We start from the raw sequence: 21,003 nt of genomic DNA, 5'->3' as shown, positions 1-21,003 counted from the left end.
CAGTCATATTTTAAATTTATTTATTTATTTTGAGCGAGAAACAGAGAGATCGAGGGGGTGAAGGACAGAGAGCGAGGGAGAGAGAGAATCCCAAGCAGGCTCTCCATTGTCAGTGTGGAGCCCAACTTAGAGCTTGAACGCATGAACCGTGAGATCACAACCTGAGCTGAAACCGAGAGTTGGACGCTTTAGCTGACTGAACCACCCAGGCGCCCCTAACTTTCGCCAGTTTCAATTCTGCCATCGGTAAAATGGGTGTGATAACAACCCCGTCCTGTAGGTGAGATAAATTCAGAATTCATGGAAATCGCCTGGAACAATGCTCATTAAATATTAGGCATTATTATTCTTCCAATTACCTGAATGAGAAGAACAATGGGGGGTGGTTATGAAGTGGGAGACTCAGAGAAGGCAGGATAGAAAAGGCTTTCAGGCAGCTATGTAAAGGATGGACCGCAGGGGTGCGAGTTTGCCCAAAGAAGGTCGGTTCTAAGTCTATTTGGAGTGCAAGGGATAATAAGGAGAGCTTGAACAGTGCCCATGAAGGTGGTGAGGAAAGGGTGGATCTGAGAATTCTTTAGGAGGTAGAATCAGAGGGACTTGGAGGTGGGGAAAGGAAGAATTAGTCTAACTCCCAGGGTTCAAGTCTGGGAGACTGGACGGTGTCATCAACTAAGAGTTGCTTTGTGAGAGACCACGATGAGCTCAGTTCTAGCCTGTTCCCTTCAGGTGCTATAGGACCCACCGGTAGAGAGGACTAGAGTCCATGGGGGCATGTGGCTCTAGGCTTCTGTTTTCTCTTTTTCACAAATAAAGATAATACTTGGATACTAGCTGCATAGGAGTAGTGGAGGAAGCCAAGTGTGTGCGTTATATTACCGAAGGATAATACGGAACAGGGTTTCTCAGTTTTGACACTATTGACATCTTGGATGGGGTTGTTTTTTTGTTGTTGTTGTCGTCATGAGGAACTTGCCTGTGCGTTGTGGGATGTTTAGCAACACTCCTGGCCTCTACCCACTGGATGTCAGTAGCATCCCCCCTCCCTAGTTACAACAACCAAAAAGATCTCTCCAGAAGTTGCCAAATGTCCCTGGCAGGACACAGTTCTCCTGGTTAGGAGCCATTGGCTAGAAGGCAAGAGGCCATTGAACTGAACCTTGAAGTCCACCAACATTTAAAAGGAGGATAGAGGAACAAGAGTGTGAACAATTGAGAGAGGAGTGCTCCAAGAAAGAAATGTTTGGAAAAGCCAGCCTCTCTAGTGAGGTTACATAAGAAATGGAGAGAGAGAAAAAAAAAAAAATCTTTGAATTTGGTGATAAGGAAGGTGCTTGGTGACCTTATTCACAGGATTGACTGGGGGCAAGAGCTTGGAGGTAGAAATAAATGGAAGGCGTGGGGGAGTCAGGGGAAGTAAACTCTACTCTCAATAAACTTGAATAAGAAATGAAGGAGCAAGAGAAGAAAAGAATTGAAGGAGCAAGGAGCACAGTGATTAAAGGGGAGGGGCATCAAGGGAGTGTCTTCTAAGGGAATGAAACTGCTTACGTAGCTCTGGTTGGTAAGCTCTTTGAAGCAATGGCCATATCCTACTTTTTTTGAAATGTCATCCTGAATTGATAGGAGAGGCTCAGTAAATGTACATTGGTTAAATCGGGGACTTATTTTGTACCCTTTCTTGGATTGTGGATATTTTAAAACAACTCCAGGAAGAAAGGCATGTTTAACACAAAAGGATGAATCACAAATGGCAGAATTTCAGACATGAGTCAGAGATATTTTGGGTGTAGACTTGCCTTGCGTCCTGTAACCCTACCCACCTCCTCACCTCACATTTCCCCTATGAACCGATTGTTCTTTTTGTTCCCAACCGGACTCGGTTCCCCGTAACTCAGGCCACGGGTGATCGTGCCACCCTTCACTAATTGATGGTGACAAATGGCTACTAAATTGGGCAGGTAAGGAGAACAAATTTGGCGTCCTTGTCTTTCCCGGACTCTTGAGGCTGGGCGAGACTGGAACGTTCCCCTGGATTGAATTGCACAACATTGTACTGTCAATCTCCAGGATGTCGGCCTGAGCTAATGAGATGCATATAGTGACACATCAGAAAAAGAACCCAACCGAAAACCTCATAACTTATAATGTTGTCCTAAGGGCGGCAGCAGAGTACATAAAAGGAGAGGGAACAAGAACACAGCTAGCAGAAGGACTCTCTTGCGTGATGAGTTGTTGGTTTATCTGGAGCTTATGAGCCTAATCTCCGCCTCAAAAGAGGAGATTCTGAGAAAGGAAATCTCTTATTGGAAGATGTAGAATTGTAATTTTGTAAAGCCACAAACAAAGGCCAAGTTTATTTTCATTTGGTTTTGACCTCAGTGCGCGTCTCCTCCCCCCGGAAGAACTCAGAGCCAGAAATAGCTTTGGGTTTTAAATTTGGGAGCCAATATCATTGACACCAAGAATCATCCCAGACCGTAGCCACCGAGAAGCCAGGCGTTCCTCAGGGCTGTGCTTTGTATCACTTAGCCTGGGGTCCGTCACCTAGCAGTTGCTTGGTTAATGTTTACTGAACGAAAATGGAGAGCTTTTTTTTTTTTTTGAACTGAAAAAAAAGTAGGATTTCAAACGTCTAATTTGATTTCACATAAAAACTCTCAAAAGGCAGCCTAGCATCAGGTGATACCATGGGCTTTGAGGAGAACAGCTCTTAGGTAAGCTCCAACTTTTGATGTATTGCTAAACAGCCAGCTTAATCAGAACGCCTTTCTTGAAGCCCAGATGATAAGCAGTGACATGCTAATTGAAATGTACTTTCCCCGGTGAACCACTTAACAATTTATATAAATATCAAAGCCCTGGGCTTTACTGTCAGTCTTTGTTTTGGAATGAGAAATTTATAAAAAACATATGTTTCCAACTGTCATTGACAGAGTGTTCTGAAAATATGGCCACTGAATCACATCCGACTTTTCTTTCTACAGACACCAAACTAGTCAGAGTACATTTCTCTGTTAATAACATCTCTTTTTTTTTTTTTCTTTCCAGAAGGAATCTACTCCACACCGGGGTTTCAATACTAAATTCCGGGGAGCTGTTAATAATGAAGGCGGTGTCGAAGAAAAGAATGGCCAGGGAGAAAGAGCTAATGTCTTTGAAATTCTAATTCTGAAAGATGAGAAAAGGGAATCAATTATGAGAGAAGCTGCTGGCTTGGTAATCCTAACGAACAATATTGTCTAGAGGAAACCGTTGGACGCGAGTCTGTGTCCCTTTCACGGGCCCGGTTCTGTGATTGGAAGTGAAATCCTTCCCGAATCTGGAGACCTTCCTGTTTGAGTTGGGCGAGGGACAGTCAGACTGCAATGCTAAGTCTGGCTCACAGAAGGACTTGGGAGTTGAGCTGAAAGTGTGAAATCCTACAATAACTGTATCATTGTGCCAGACAGAGCCTCCTTTGTCTTCTTAAGCTATCTGACTTTCCCATAGGGTTCCTTTCCCCAAACATGCCTCAAATTGTGTTGCTTAATGAAAAATGCCACTCAGGACAAGGTAGCTTTCACCAAAGACCATCCGCGGTGAATATTCTAGTAATTCTAGTCATATGGGAGAGCAGGACAGGCTTAGGCAGCTTGGGAAAATGAGTTCAGACAGTGGCACCCAGGCTGGTGGGGCAGAGGGAACGGGTCATATGTCAGCCCATGTCCTCCCCAAGCCTCTCCAATGCATCTTGAAAATGCCACGGACCCCAAAACCCATGCAATTGTTTTGTTTCTGGTCTACATATAAATCTTTTAATTGCGTGTCCTAAGCCTTGAGACATTTATGTGGAATAGTTTGGGGTGGGGGGGAAGAAAGGAAGGAAAGAAGGAAGGAAGGAAGGAAGAAACTTGCTGGCAGCCAAGAGATCTGCATTTCATTTCAATTTAGATAGTTTTGCTCTACATTTTTTTCCCAAGGTTTCCTGGATTTCAATAATATATCTTTCATCACCAGATCACCAAAAACTGGTTGTGTTGAGCTGTCCCTGGGGCTTTGGAGTGGATATCAGGGATTACTTTATAACTGGGAACTTATGAATTGTATTGGGTTTACAAATGACTTGTTTTTCTCAGTTTAATGGTCAAACCGTGAAACTGATAGCTTATTCCGGGAAGGGTATGTGTAGGATATGTTAATGGGTCTTTGAGAACAGGATTAAAATGCAATCAAAACACACGCGCGCACACACACACACACACACACACACACACACACACACAACTAGTTTTAAATAAGACATTTGCTGCATAGAGGAACTCTGCCTGCCGTGAATTGCAGGCTTTAAAATGTCCATTTTAATGTGTTCTTATGTCTCTCTACCCTTGACACACCTATCCTGACTACTCTAAGAGCTTTGGGGCTGATTTTTTTCAAATTCTTGGCAGCTGTCTTTTGACCTTGCAACCCAAGCAAAGCATTGTGCACCCCTGTGGGCCCCTGGCAGGGAGCAACAATGGAGAAGCCCTCAGCTCCAGTGTTTGCTGACCTGCACTGTGGAAGTCACTGGGTGCTGAGGGTGGTGGGTGGGGAAGGGCCAGTGAGCATGGCACCTATCTGAGCACATCTGTTTTATTTCCTATCAGTCTGATGGCTGCTACAGGGCGGGGGGGCGGGGGGTGGGAGGTGAGAGGTAGGGGGCATCCACAAAAGACATGTTTGGATTTCCATTTTATAGGAATGAAAGGTCCTGTGCTTGCCAAATTGCAAACTCATAGAAATATCCTGGGCTGGGAGCAGGGAATTTAGCTGCAGCCTTTGGAGAAGAGGTGATTTATGGCTGGCCAAAGGAAGAGTCCAGGCCCACACGGCGAGGGAGGTGGGAATTGAGGAGGCAGACCAAGAAAATGAAAGAAGGACTGGAATTTTCCTGCCTCTCCAAACGCTCTCTCAGTATAACATTGCGAGGAGTTGGGTGTAAATGAATCAGAAACATATGGATTAAACTTCCCTCCAAGTGGGGGACGTAGTGGGAAACAATCGTTGTCAAACCGGGGGTGTGGATAATTCTAATGTGAACTCACTTGAAAAATATCCCAGCTGACTGACAGATGAAAGGTCTCCCTCTGATGGCCTCTCTCCAATTTTGGAGGACAGTTACATTGAAAGCTGATAGTCAAAACTGCCTCTATTATTCCCGAGACGATAGATGTTCTGGCCTTCGCTGCCTGTCCCTTCCTGCCCCCTCCACCTCCACGGCCACCTCCAAACTGTAAGGACTTTCTATTGTCCTCTTAGGTGGCCCCTTGGCTGCCATTGCTCTTACCTTTCTAGGTTCAGTAGATTTTCAGGACAGTGGTTTTAATGGCAATATCCCCTCCAAAGACAGGGATTAAGAATGTGTGTTGTTTAACGTCGTAGCATCATTTGTTTGGTTTATCTTGGCAGGCTCTGCCATAGGCACGCTACGCATGCCAATTTCGGTTCATGGTTAAAAAAAAAAAATTAGAAATTTCATCTGGAGAGTTTGTAGCTCTGTGCCATGTCGCTGGGTCGCTGGAGTGATCCTTGGGCCGACGTGCCCTCGAGGACGAGGTTGGAGGAGCGAGAGAAGATTACAGAGGAGTCTCCTGAAGGTAATCTGAATATGAGGCTGAACGTGCCTGTGCCGTTCTACATCAGCATGGAATGTTCATCATAACGTTTCATGTCATAACATGGCATTTCTGGGCTGCTGACAACGCTCCGGGTCCTCTGCTGAGATTTCAGTGTGTCCTCTGAGAGTAACTGGGAGAGAAAGTGTGTGATACCCATTCTACAGATGGGAAACTGAAGCACAGAGATGTCAATCGCTTGCTTCTGTTTACAAAGCTGGTAGTCCACAGGGGGACCAGGGTGAGACCCCTCAGGAGAGGCATTTAAGAGAGAGCCCCAAAACACAGTAATCCAGATCAATGATATTTATTTTTTATTGTTTTTTTCAGTTTAAAACTGTTACTGTTACATTAATTTCAGGTGTACCCGATAAATGGTATTTTAAAATAAGAGTTTTTTAAATTCAAATGAACACAACACGCTTAGCAACAAGCACGTTTCCACAACTCACTTTCCTCATCTGTAGAATGGGGTAGCAATCCTACCCACACAGAGCAGTTGTGAGGAAGAAAAAAGAAAAGCCAGGTGAAGACAGAAGACATTTAGTAATCGGAGCTGCTCCAGTATTTGTTAATATCATTAGGGGTTGGCTAATCATCGCGAAGTCATCTGCCCTAATTATTATACCAGAAATAGTAAGAGTAATGACAACTAATGTTTATAGAGTGCTGACCATGTGCTAGGCACTGGACTTTCACCCTTTCAGGCCCTTTACCCCTCTCTCCCAGGTTAAGTACTGTGCTATACTCGTTTGATTGTTAAATTAGTCCGACCATGATGTTGTAGGCACTGGCTGACCACGGGGAGGGGGGAGGGGAGGTTGTTTCACCGCCGATAACATTTTGAGATTTACGATGCATTTTATAGTGAAGTTGTCTTAACAGAACTTAATGTCTGCCCACCCTCAGGGCTCAGAGCAGCCCTGGTTCCCTCTGTGGAGCCCCCTGTGACCAGCACGGTGTGCTGCAATCCCTTCCACTTGTGGGTGATCGGTCCCACTTACCGTGGTAACTATACCTCAACTGGCCAGGATGGGGGTGTGGTCTCGTCCTTCCTCTTGCGTTTTCCTCCACTTCCCTTTTGTCTGGGGATGCCCTGTTTTGCTCCAATAGCAGCCTGGGGTGGACACTCTGTCTCACATTACTTTGTCTTCCTCACACCCTCGGTGGATGAGTAAATGAATAAGTGGTATACCAGAGAATATTCCATGACTTACTACATCTGTTCACATGTAGCTAAAAGTAAACGTTTGATTTCCATTCTCAATGGCCCAAGAGGGGAGTTGGTGGTTCTGTTCTGTTTTATCAGTGGTTTCATGTCCCTCTGCCAGAAAAAAAAAAAAAAAAAACCACTACCACCCTCTATAATCCTAGGGTGCTTGCCTGAGTAATAGTACATTTGAGTGTTTGCCTTTCTAATCTCTATTTCATGGAAGATCTTAGAACCTATGCAGGGGAGGACCGCAGGGAAGATGCCAGAGAATTCCGTTCGTATCTCCTTGGCCCAGCGATATGATGTGAAAATAGCTCCTTGAGTTTTGGAGATGTCAGCATGCTGAGTGCATGATAGGTAATGAAAGCGGATTGTTCCCACACATTATTTTTATGGGCTCATTGGCTCAAGTTGTGGAATAATAGAAATAAATCCTGTTTGAAACTATAGCCTCACACTTCCAGGTAGACTTAGCACCCTGAGAACAGCCAGTGCAAGCTGCAGCCTGGCCGGGGGTGAGCATTGACTTTTACAGCTCCCTGGGTAGCAGAAATCTGTAGGGGGTGAAGAAAAGTAGCCTGTGTGCCCCCATTTCCCACTCTCCTATCTGTGGCAGACATTACTAATCCATTATAGCAATGGCTCCCACTTTGCCCAGTTCAGTCTCACTACTCTCAATACAGTGTTACAGGCAGTCATTCCCAATCAGATGGAGTTGGAATGAGGAACAAAACTTTTTTGCTGACCATGGTCTTTCTGTAGGCAGGTTCATGTTGAATTTAGTATCATTTGGCAGCTAAAGTGAGACTGACTTTTAACGATGAAAAGTATCATCTATCTATTATGTATTTGACCTTAGGAATGTTACTTAATGTTTTTCAGCCTTGGTTTACTCCTCTCTGAAGTAGGAAAATGGTGGTAAATCCTGCAGGGCTATTGGAGTGACTTATAAGATTATGCACTTAAAGTGCCTAGCAGAGTACTGGGGCATTCAGTGAATTGTGGCTTCTGCTATGACTGGCTTTGAAACCTGAAGAGCTTGAGATCCCATTTGGTCCATGAATCTGTATCTGGACCGAATCCTGTTTAAACCTTTCCCTTTTTGGCTCCGATGACGAGAAACTTCATCCGCTTCCCTCCTCAGCCTCCTTGTAAGTTTTACAAATGCCCATGTGATAATACGAATTGGCAGATTCTCTCATAATGGCTTTCCTTCAGGAGGGCATGAGTGTTGGGGTTGACGCAGAGATTGGAATTTAATGTAGTGACACCAATCATTTGGATAAAGTTGAAAAATCTACTCCAGTAACTGCACTACGATGGCTCGTTATTGTCACCATGTTAATGGCCTTGGAATTGGTCACCTGCTTCTACCGGACCACAGTGCATTCTTCACACAGTCCCAGTGTGTTTTAAAATGCAAATCTAACAGTGCAAGTCTCCTCCTTAGAGATTTTCAAAGGCCACTCTACCAGTCAGCATTCTGGTAAGCAGAGGTGTTCACTACAGGGTTTATACAAAAGTGTGGGCAGGAGTAAGGGAAACCAACAAGGAATGAGCCAGCAACAGTGGGAGCCATCACCACCTTGAGTTTGAAGGGTCAACGTGAGGGAGTGCCTGTAATTCAGGCATTCTCAATAAAGTGATAAGACTCCCAAGGGGGAAAGATTGGTTGGGAGGTTGTGAAAAAAAAAGCATTTCTTTTTATGTCTAGAGCACATGTATATGTGGAGCGCATAAACACCTACATACAATACATAAACACATTTTGCTGGGGAGTGATTAGGAAAACAAAACGCTTTAAAAAGTTCCCTGGGAGGTGATAATGACAAGAAGATTGAGAAACGCTGCTGTGGCTAAAGGATTCGTGACATCTAACAAAATCTATGACCTCGCTCCTTGCCTGTCCTCTCTGATGGTCTGCACGCACTGCCTATGGGCGGAACCCAGCTGGAAGCCAGAGCCTAAGGGGGAGCTTGTTGATATAGGCCATCAGGTGGGCCTCCTGGGGCCCAGAGCAGGGTGAGGAGGGTAAAGAGTGGATTTGGAGGGGCAAACCGAGATCAGCCAATGGTACTACCACGAGCTGTTAGGACAAAGAGCCAAAGATGTATTTTGGCTCATAAAGGTCCAGACATCTGGTCTCCCACCCTGCTCTCCCCTCATGCCCCTTCCACTTGACTCTACCTTCTCTTCCTTTTAGTGCCCCAGCTAGCTCCTGACCCAGGGCCTTTGCCCTTGAACACGTTGTTCCTTTGATATGGTACCCATTTTCTTCTCTGCTTCTTATCCTTCCTCTCTCAGCTTCAATGCCACTTTCTCAGGAAGCCCTCTTTGGCCCCCTGGCAGAAATCCATTTTCTCCATTATAATTTCTCCAAGAAGCACCCAGGGCTGCTTCTTTATAGCACTAATTATAATTGTAATTTAAATACTTATTTGTGTAATCATTTGCTTCACTTCTGTCTCTCTCACCAGACACAATGCTTTATGAGGTGAGAACTTAGCACATAGTGAAGGCTCAATAAATGTTTGATGAATGGATACGTGCCAGCAAGAAATAAGTGCACCAAAGGCACAGAAGCTTCCTGAAGCCACCGTCTGTGTTAGAGCATAGCTTTACCATTTATTAGTTGTGTGATCATAAGCAAGTTGCCTAACCTCTCTTTGTCCCAAACTCCGCTCGTCTATGAAATGAAGATAATAATAGTAGCTATTTCATAAGGATGAGGAGAGAACAAATAAGTTAGTACATGTAAAGTGCTTGTGGTAATTGCTCAATAAATGATATCACCATCATCATCATCATCATCATCATCATCATCATCAAACCTTCATTGTGTAATTCTATTGTTGACTGTCTATTTGGCCGCGACATTTGTGCTAGTCAGAGCAGGGAAAGGGGTATGTTACTCAAATAGTACTGACTCTTACCATATCATTTTTAGAACTAAGAACCCAATTCTCTTAGACACCAGGTCCTAAAAACAATTTTGGTTTTCATTTGTCATGCAGTTAACCTCTGGGGAAGAGTTATTTGACAACAAACCGGATTTACCCTGTAAAAAGCAAAGATTCGTGTTTTTGCTATTGAGATGGTATGTGAAGGCTTGTGTTGCTTTGCAAAGTCCTTGCTTTGTTGGTTCTTTCCCAAGATTTTGCTCCTGATTCAACAGGGACAAATTAGGGACAAAGGAAGAGAGAGAGATAGAGCAGTAAGTGGCATCAGGATAGCTGTGTTCCCAGGGGCATGGTCTTGGGACAGTCAGAGTTGTTTCCTGGGAGGTGTCACTGGGAGATGCGGAAAGACCAGCTGAGGAGCTGCTAATCACACTGAGGGTGGGGACCTCGGATAAAGGACCAGGAGAAGCCAGCGAGGCAACAGGAGTGATATCTCGGGACAGGCGCACTGCCAGCACCGGTGAGACCCAACCGAGAAGTTCTTCTGGATGGTGCATCTCCTGTGTGGGAACAATTAGATGAGGTCCGACCTACAACCCTGGCTTTTGCATGCAACATTTTAAAGGTTTCTTTCTGATGCAGGCACAGGCTGCATCAGAGTCTCACGGTGGTCAGAACCTTCCCACTCTGTCCTTTAATAGTGGAAGAAAGCGAGGTCTAAAGAGGTCAAGTGACTGACCTCAAGCCATGCGGCTATGACAGAATCAGTGTGTGATTTTTCATCTCCCTAACTCCAGGAAGGTATCATTGCCTCCCTTGACTTTCCTTTCAATCCAGCTCGTACCTCCTTTTGTTGCCTTCTTTAGGATGTAAAAGTTAAAATTAATTCCCATAAAGTCCCCTAAGCAAACCAACTCCATTCCTTGACCCACACCACCTGAATGGGCATTATGACAGTCACACACACACACACACACACACACACACACACACTACCTGCTATCCCAGCTCATTTTTTTTCTGGAACCTGAGCAAAGTCAGCACCATGTGTCCTTGATTTTTCCGAGTGAACTGTGCATTTGACACGGGTGGGGGCATGCATGGCGGAGCCATCACTGTCACAGAGGAAAGAATTTATGTTTGCATCTGTGTCTCACCTCTTTTCACATCTGGTCCTGGTGAGCCTTTGGGAATTTGTTGGGGAAGGGAAAGGAGAACAGGGAAGAGGGCTCTCCGTACTGCAGGAGCCGGGGCTGAATAAAGATGAGATCGCCAGTCTCCCACCTCAAGAAAAGCAGTGGCTTGATGTCCTTGGTCTGAATGGTTCTCTTGTCAGATATTAAGGGCCTTAGAAGCATCTCATAAGGTTGGTTTCATGGTTCACAGAGCCAGGATTTTTTTCCCCAATGAGGGTAACCAAGGAAAAAGAGTATATCACATCTTCAGGGATGTGTCTCCCTTATCAAATTGCTCACAAATCCATCCAGACCATTTTGGAATAGTGCAATTTCTATATCATCTTTGAGGTAAGGTCTCATTTTTTTTTTTTTTTTTTAGCTCATGTTGATAATGTAGGTCCTTCTTTCTCCTGTGACACTGGTCCAGGACTCAGGGATGAGCAGTGAAGACCTTCTAGATTTTATAAAGGCCCATTTAACCTCTCCCCAGCCTTTATTCTCACAGTCAAAAGGTCTGTGCCCTTTCATCAGACTTCATACGATAGTTTCTCGATCCCATGGCTTATCATACTTGCCTCCCACTTGGACCCCACCTCTTTGGATGCCAAGGACAGAGCCATATGCAATATTCCCAGTCTAGATATACCATGGGCCAGGCTGAAGGAAAGGGGAAGGTCTTCTCTTTGGCCTGTTTTGACCCTTAGGGAAATGCCACACAATTGGAAAACGTTGTTCCTGTTGATAGGGTACGTTGCCTCTCTTTGCCATAGAGCGTAGTAGCCTGATGACATCAAGAAGTGCATTATCTACCAGGATGATTTCCTAAACGCAGATGGGTTCAGAGTACATCACTTTCCAAATAGTATCTCTTCCACACTGATGTCCTGCTCACCTTCCCAGCACTGTGGGGCCATGCTCTGGTGACCACACGACCTCCTCTGAAAAGTACACTTGCTCAGCATTGTTGACTTAGCTCAGGGCACGAGAGTTTGGGGTGGAGGGCACCCCACGGGCTGGGTGAAAGACAGGTATGCTGGCAGGGACCATCCTTTCTACAAGGGAATGACTCACAGTGGCAACTCACAACAATGCATTCCAAGCCTTTTTGTCTGCAATGCATGAAATAAATATATTCTGCATTGCAAATCCGTATATATACACAGGCACATATACACATACACACATCTAAAACCAAAATTTCACAAAGTAATACTTTAGTATACTAAGTATAATACTTTAGTACACTAAGTGTGATAGCAGGTAAAAATAAACAAAATATGGCTGAAACACCATTCCCAAACAATTATTTTTTCAAGATGCTAGGTGTATAATACTAAACTGATTTGTGACACAAACTGCTGAGCTGAGGTTAGCAGATTGAAACACAGTAGGTTATAGCACTTTTACGCGAAGGACCCAGAATTTCTCTTTCCGTTCTTTACTTTTTTTAAAAATTTCTTTTCCTCTCTTCCTCCTTCCCTCCCTTTCTTTCTTCTTAGCTTTGTTTCCTTTTTGAGAAATGCTTTTGTAAAGAGATCATAGTTACAAAGTTAGCAATGTGCCAATCTGATCGTCACTGAAAGATCTGAAATTCACTCCATTTCCCAGTCTCTGACTCATATCCTGGGTCAAAGACTGTAAGCATCCTCAGATTTACTGGTTGTTGCCAAATTGTGCCCCAGAAAGGTTACACCAATTTACCTCCCCAGCAGTAGTGTATGTGGGCTCCCAAGTCCCCACATGCGTGGTAACACCAGTATTGTGAAACTGTAAACATTTTTGCTAATCTGGTACAAAATTGGTCAAAAGATCATTTCCATAACTATTAATGAAATTGACCATTTCTCTGACAAATGTCAACCAATCAGGTTTGCTTGTATATGAAATGACTATTCATACTTTTGGTATGAATATAATATTTGCTAGTTATATACATAGCAAATATTTTTTCCCTGTATGAGAAGGTATAGGAATTGCAAATAATTTTTCCCCAAACCATACAATTAAAAAGTCCCTCCTTGTCTCTCTGATTTGCCAGATCATTTCTATCACTTTACCAAGTTTTTATCTATGCCCATCTCTCAAAGACACATACTCTCTTTTGTTGTCCTATTTGGTCGTCTTGGAACCACTATCATACTGTTTTAATGGGTTTACAATGTCTATAATGGGTTTGATATCTAGAAGGGCAAATGTTCAATCTTGTTCTTCAAATTTACTTGGCAACTCTTGGCTCTTAATTCCTCTATCTGAGTTTTAGCGTATTTATTTAAACTCCAATAAACAAACAAACAAACAAGCTCCATAAAAATTTTTGTTGGTATGCGAATGGAATTATGTTCAGTTTAGTGACTAATTTGAGTAGAACTGCCATCTTTTGAAACTTCTCAGATTGTTTAACAAGGTCTACATCTCTATTCAGATGATCTTTTATTTTCTTAATGTTTTCTAATTTTTCTCCATTAGATTTTTTGAAAATATCTTGTTAGATTTATTCCTAAATAACTTAAAGTTTTATTAACATTATATTTTCCATAAATTTTCTAATGGATTATTTTTGGTGTATAAGAATGTTATTGATTTTTTTTTTATGTCAATCTAGAAATCTTAATGAGCTCTTTTCCTGCTTCAAAACTTTGCTTGGATTTTCTTCTCTTTTTAAAAAAAAATTTAATATTTTTTAAAATTAATTTTTGAGAGAGAGAGAGAGAGCAAGAGTGGGGGAGGGACAGAGAGAGAGGGTGACACAGAATCTGAAGCAAGCTCCAGGCTCTGAACTGTCAGCACAGAGCCCCATGCGGGGCTCAAACTCGGGAACCACGAGATTATGACCTGAGCCAAAGTCCGACGCTTAACCGACTGAGCCACTCGGATGCCCCTCCTTGGATTTTCTTAACTAGATACCTGCATTATAAATAGAAGGATTTTACGGTGTTTGCTTATTACCAATAAAGCTGTTATGATGACTCACGTGTAAGTATTTATGTGGACAAGAGCTTTTGTCTTTCCCAAGTAAAGAGTGGAATTACGGGTCATACAGTAAGTATGTTTAACTTTTTAAGAAACTGCTGATTTGGTTTGCAAATGGTTGTATGATTTCCCATCCGTTCCCCCTAGCAGTGTCAGAATATTCAGGTTGCTCAACACCCTTAAACACTCACTATGGTCAGCCTTTTTAATTTTAGACATTCTGGTCAGTGTGTAGACGTATTTGATTGTAGTTTTAATTTGCATTTCCCTAATGTCCTATGAGGTTGTGGACCTTTCTGTGTGCTTACTGGTCATCTGGTCATTTTATTTGGCCTAGTGTCTAATCCCATCTTTTGCCCAGGTTTCAAAATTGGACTGCCTATCTTCTTACAATTCGCTTGTGAAGTTCTTTATATATTCATGATAAAAGTCCTTTGTTAGGCAGATGTTTAGGCAACTATTTTATCCCAGTCTGTGGCTTGTCTTTCATTTCCATAACAGCTTTTTAAAACTTTATTTAAATTTTAGTTAGACCTTAACAGTGTCTTTTGAAGAGAAGAAATTTCTAATTTGACGAAATGCTGTGTGTTGATTTTGTTCTTTTATAATTCATATTTTTAGTGTTAACAAGTTTTTTGCCAAACCCAAGGTTATTAGGATTTTCTCCTGCTTTCTAAGTTTTATTCTTATCATTTTAGCTCTTACATTTAGGCTTATTCATTTTGAGTTAATTTTGGCATTAGGTAAGAGTTGAAGTTTTTGTTTTGCTTTATTTCCATGTGTTTATCCAAATGTTCCAGCACCATTTGCTGAAAAGATTTTCCTCTTCCCCATTAGATTTCCTTGGCACTTTTGCTGACAATCAATTCCATAAATGTGAGACCTACTTTTGAACTCTCAATTCTGTGATCTACAAGCCTATCTTTTTGTCAAAACCACATTATCTTGATTGCTGTAGCTTTTTAAAAAAAAATTTAATGTTTATTTATTTGTGAGAGAGAGACAGACAGACAGAGTGTGAGCCAGGGAGGGTCAGAGAGAGAGGGAGACACAGAATCCAAAGCAAGCTCCAGGCTCTGAACTGTCAGCACAGAGCCCAACGCAGGGCTCGAACTCACGAACTGTGAGATCATGACCCGAGTCGAAGTCAGCTGCCCAACTGACTGAGCCACCCAGGCGCCCCTATTGTAGTTTTATAATAAATCCTGAGACCATTAGTTAAGTCTTCCAACTTTTCTCTTTTTAAATATTATTTTGGCTATTTTAGGTCATCGCATTTCTATATAAATTTTAGAACCAGCTGGCCTATTTCTGTAAAGAATAAGCTTGCTGGATTTTTATTGGGATTGTATTTAATACCTACAGCATAGCAGCCCTCGCTGTGATAGCCCTAAACTGGAAACAACCGAAATTAACCTATCAAAAGGTTAATGAATAAACAAATTATGATATATTCGTATGATGAAATACTACCTAACAATAAAAAGAAATGAACTTAAAAAAATTTTTTTTAAATATGAAATTTATTGTCAAATTGGTTTCCATACAACACCCAGTGCTCATCCCAGCAGGTGCCCTCCTCAATACCCATCACCCACCCTCCCCTCCCTCCCACCCCCCCATCAATCCTCAGTTTGTTCTCAGTTTTTAAGAGTCTTTTTGGCTCCCTCCCTCTCTAACCTTTCTTTCGTTTTTTTTTTTTTTTTTTTTCCTTCCCCTCCCCCATGGTCTTCTGGTAAGTTTCTCAGGATCCACATAAGAGTGAAAACATATGGTATCTGTCTTTCTCTCTATGGCTTATTTCACTTAGCATCACACTCTCCAGTTCCATGTACGTTGCTACAAAGGGCCATATTTCGTTCTTTCTCATTGCCACGTAGTACTCCATTGTGTATATAAACCACAATTTCTTTATCCATTCATCAGTTGGTGGCATATTTAGGCTCTTTCCATAAGTTGGTTATTGTTGAGAGTGCTACTATAAACATTGGGGTGCAAGTGCCCCTATGCATCAGTACTCCTGTATCCCTTGGGTAAATTCCTAGCAGTGTTGTTGCTGGGTCATAGGGTAGATCTATTTTTAATTTTTTGAGGAACCTCCACACTGTTTTCCAGAGCGGCTGCGCCAGTTTGCGTTCCCACCAACAGTGCAAGAGGGTTCCCGTCTCTCCACATCCTCGCCAGCATCTATAGTCTCCTGATTTGTTCATTTCAGCCACTCTGACTGGCATGAGGTGGTATCTGAGTGTGGTTTTGATTTGTATTTCCCTGATGAGGAGCGACGTTGGGCATCTTTTCATGGGCCTGTTGGCCATCTGGATGTCTTCTTTAGAGAAGTGTCTATTCATGTTTTCTGCCCATTTCTTCACTGGATTATTTGTTTTTCGGGTGTGGAGTTTGATGAGCTCTTTATAGATTTTGGATACTAGCCCTTTGTCCAATATGTCATTTGCAAAGATCTTTTCCCAGTCCATCGGTTGCCTTTTAGTTTTGTTGATTGTTTCGTTTGCAGTGCAGAAGCTTTTTATCTTCATGAGGTCTGAATAGTTCATTTTTGCTTTTAATTCCCTTGCCTTTGGGGATGTGTCAAGTAAGAAATAAACTTTTTCTTTAAGTTTATTTATTTTGAGAGAGCGGGGCGGGGGGCGGGAAGGAGGGGCAGAGGGGGAGAGAGAATCCAAAGCAGGCTCCACGCTGTCACCACAGAGCTTCATGAGGGGCTGGATCCCATGAACCGTGAGATCGTGACTTGTGTTGAAATCAACAGTCAGACATTTAACTCACTGAGCCACCCTGAAAAAGAAATGAACTTTTGACAACGCAAAAACATGGATGAATCTCAAAATCATTAAGCTGAATGAAAGACTCTAAACCAAAACACAGTATGCTGTATGATTCCATTCATATAAAATTCTAGAAACTACAACCAAATCTGTAGTGGCAGAAAGCAGACTGGTTTTTCCATGGCACTGGGGGTTGGGGCTGAGAAGGAAAAGGGAAGGGATTGCAGAGGGATATGAGGGCATTTGGGGGTGCTCTGGATTTTTTCATTGTTTTTATTGTAGCGAGGGCTTCATGAGTGCCTGCATATGTCAAAACTTAGCAAATTGTATACTTTATGTGTGGTTTATGTTATATGTCATTTATACTTAATAAACCTGTAAAAAAATCTTATAGCAATCATTTTAAAAATCTTTTTGCTTCTTGACAACACTGTGTAATATAGGGGTGAGGGTGGGCATCCTTGTGTTGATCCCATCATGTAATGAAATGCTCTTGTTGTTTCTAGGGATTGCCCTTTCTCTTTTTTCTTTCTCCTCTCCTCCCCTGTCTCTTTGTCCTTCCTTTCTTTTTCCTCCTTTTGTCCCTCCTTCCCTTCTTCCTTCCCTCCTTCTATCCCTCCCTCCCTTCCTTTCTTCCTTCTTCCTTCCTTCCTTCCTCTTTTTTTTCCCTCCAGGTTTTATATAATCTATCAAGTTAAAGATTTTTCTAAATCCTTAATAGTTTTTTTTTCCTAATCAAGTGTGAAAGTTGAAGTTTCCAACGGTTGATTATTTACATTTGAAGAATATGTTTTTATTCTTATTTTGTTAGTGTAAAGGAGTATATGCATATATATGAATACAAGGTGCATATATATATGTGTGTATATATATATATATATATGTATGTATATAAATATGTAAATATCTTGCAATTTTTAGATAAACCTTATTTATTTAGTCCTGAAACAGTTTTGTTCTTAAAATGATAGGTTTGTTATGCTACGGTTTCATTTGGGATTTTTTTTTTTTTTTAATGAACGTTCCAAAGTGAGATTGGCCAATAATATTTCCTCTTCGTTTTTCCAGTTTTGATTTCATGTTTGGACTCATAAAATGTGTTCAGATACTTCCCTCCTTTTTATGTTCTTTGAAACAATTTATACAATATACAGCTTATCTGTTCTTTGAAGGTTTATAACCTCATTTACAAATCATCCATTGTTGTTTTTTTAGGACTAAGGCATATATATGCATATTTACAGATTCAGTTACTTTAATGATTATGAACCATCTAGGCTTTCTATTTATTCCTTCATTAATTTTTTACATGTTTATTAATTTGAGAGAGAGAAGTGCAAGCAGGGTAGGGGCAGAGAGAGAGAGAGAGAGAGAGAGACAAAGATCCAAAGTGGAGTCTGCACTGACAGCAGAACCCAATGTGGGGCTCAAACTCAAGAACCATGAAATCATGACCTGAGTCCAAGTCGGATGTTTAACCAACTAAACCACCCAGGCACCCCTCCTTCATTCGTTTTTTAAAATAACTTTCATCTTTAGAGCTGTCTTAGGTTCACAGCAAAATTAAGTGGAAAGCACAGAGATTTCCAATGTCCCCTGCCCTCACACACCCATAACCTCCTTCATTATCAACATCTGCCACCAGAGCAGTAGATTGGTTATAATTGGGAAACCTAAATTGCCACATCATAGTCATTACAGTTCATTCTTGGTAATGTACATTCTATGGGCTTGGACAAACGTATACCACCAGGTATCCATCACTGTGGTATCACACAGAGTATTTTCACTTTCTTAAAATTCCTCTGTGCTCTATCTATTTGTATCTCTCTGGCTTAACCTCTGGCAACCACCAATCTTTTTACTGTTGCCATAGCTCTGCCTTTTCCAGAATGTCTGTAGTTGGAATCATGTAGTATGTAGCTGGAAGACCAGCTCCTGTCACACAGTTACATGCATTTAACATTCCTCCATGTCTTTGCATGGCTTGATAGGTCATCTTTTTCAGTGCTGAATAATATTCCATCGTATAGATGTACCACAGTTTTTATCGCTCTTAGGCAATTTTTGTGGTTTATGTTTTCTGGAAACTTGACCATTCTAATACGTTTGAATTTATTCTTTTAAAGATACTCATCCTATATATTTGTCTATATGTATTCATTATATATGTATACAGAGAAAGAAAGAAAACCTTTATTTTATCTGTAGTTTTGTCTTATTTGTAACCCCTAATACCATTTTCTTGTGTTTTCGACTACTTACTTCACTAGGCTTGTTGAAGTTTGTCTCATTTATTTTATTTTTTTAATGTTTATTTATTTTTGAGAGAGAGAGAGAGAGAGAGAATGCAAGCAGGGGAGGGCAGAGAGAGAGAGAGAGAGGGAGAGAGAGAGAGAGAAAGACCAAGGATCTTATCACAGAGCCCAATGTGAGGCTCAAACTCACAGAGCTGTGAGATTATGATCTGAGCCAAAGTTGGACACCAAACTGACTGAGCCACCCAGGCACCCCTAGTTTGTCTCATTTAAAAGAACCAGATTTTGGTTTTGTTGATTTGTCTAATGTATTAGGGTGTTTTCTGGTCCATTAGTTTCTTCTTATAATCACAATTTATTCCTTAAATTTACTTTATGTTTTTATTGCTTTTCTAATTTCCTGAACTGAAAACATAATTTTTTAATAAATACATTTATTGGGGTTTTTTTTTACTTTTTATGTATTTATTTTGGTGGGGGAAGAACAGAGAGAGAGAGAGGGAGAGAGAGAGACAATATCAAGTAGACTCCATGCTGTCAGCACAGAACCTGATGCGGGGCTCGAACCCACAGAACCGTGAGATCATGACCTGAGCCAAAATCAAGAGTCAAATGCTTAACTGACCAAGTCACCCAGGCACCCTTCAATAAATACATTTAAAGCTATAAATTTCCCTCTACCCACGGCTTTAGCTTCATTTTACAAACTACAATCTCTTTATCTTCTTGTGCTAAGCCCAGGCTGAGTCCTTAGAACTATTTTGCATTTCAGGTTACTCTCTACATCCAATCTAGACTTTAAAAAGTAACATGTTCTTTCTCTGCCCCTTTTGTATGCCTTAATTTTTTTTTTCTGTTTTTGGTTTTTAGCCACTTGACTATGCTGAGTCTACGTGTGGTTTTCTTTGTGTTTACACTGCTTAGGGCTTCTGATTCTGATTCTGTGGGTTGGTTTCCGTCATCAGTTCTGCAAAAATTTTCTCTAGAATAATGCCTACTTATCCTTCGTCTCTCTCTTGTCCTTTTGGGATTCCAGTTACATGTACCTGAATTCTTTACATTACTTCTCCCATGTTTCATGCTCTGCTATAGTTTTTCATACATTTTTTTTTCTCTTTAAACGTCAGTTTATATGTTTGCTATTCACTTATCTTAAAGTTCCTATCTGCAGTTCTTAATTTTGGATATCGTATTTTGTGGTTCTACAATGCTCATTGGATTGCCTTTTATAATTCATATATGTATTAATTCTTTATTATATGCCAGACATTTTATGAAAAGGAATTGTAGAGGCTATGGATAATGTGTTCCACCAGCCTGAAACTCTGGGCAGATCAGGATGGAGCTGACCACCTCAATCTAATCAAAACTTGACTTCGATTGGGACTGGGCTGCTGTTTTAGTAAGATTCATTTCATTCACCTCTGTTTCCTTTCCATTTCTTGGACATATCTCCTGAGCTTTTGACTGATAAGCTTCTAGGTCTCTATCTCCTTAACCTTTTTTTTTTAAGTTTATTTATTTATTTTGAGAAAGAGGGGGAAGGGAGGGGTAGAGAGAGAATCGCAGGCAGGCTCCCCACTGCCAGCACAGAGCCCCACACAGGGCGCAAACTCATGAGCCTGTGAGATCGTGACCTGAGCCGAAACCAAGAGTTGGACAGGTAACTGACCGAGCCACCCTGGCACCTCCCCATCTCCTTAGTCTTAAAATACTAGAGAAAATTCGGGCTCATCCTTCAGGAGTGTGTAGTTTTGTCCCTCCCAAATTTGTTAAGCGTCTTGTGGGGAACAGGCATGCATGTGTGAGGTGGGCCACACTCTTCCAGCAGGACAGTTTCTCCTAAATATTATGAGACCAGTGGACATTTCCCATCTTGTCAAAGTTCCATAGTCTTTCAAATAGCCCTAAATTTTGAAAATGAACCATGGGGAAAGTCAGGTGTGCATGAATGGCTTCTGAGGTTTCCAAACGGTTATGCAAGCACTACTAAACCTCTACAAGTTTTGCTCATTTCTCTTCTTTCTAACAAATCCCTTGGATTTGCTAGGTCTCATACTCAGCC

Source organism: Herpailurus yagouaroundi, unplaced genomic scaffold, assembly GCF_014898765.1.
Source record: "Herpailurus yagouaroundi ecotype Mexico unplaced genomic scaffold, PumYag 140, whole genome shotgun sequence".
Classification (NCBI taxonomy): Eukaryota; Metazoa; Chordata; class Mammalia; order Carnivora; family Felidae; genus Herpailurus; species Herpailurus yagouaroundi.
The sequence above is the reverse complement of the archived record's forward strand: the minus strand, read 5'-3'. Positions refer to the sequence as shown.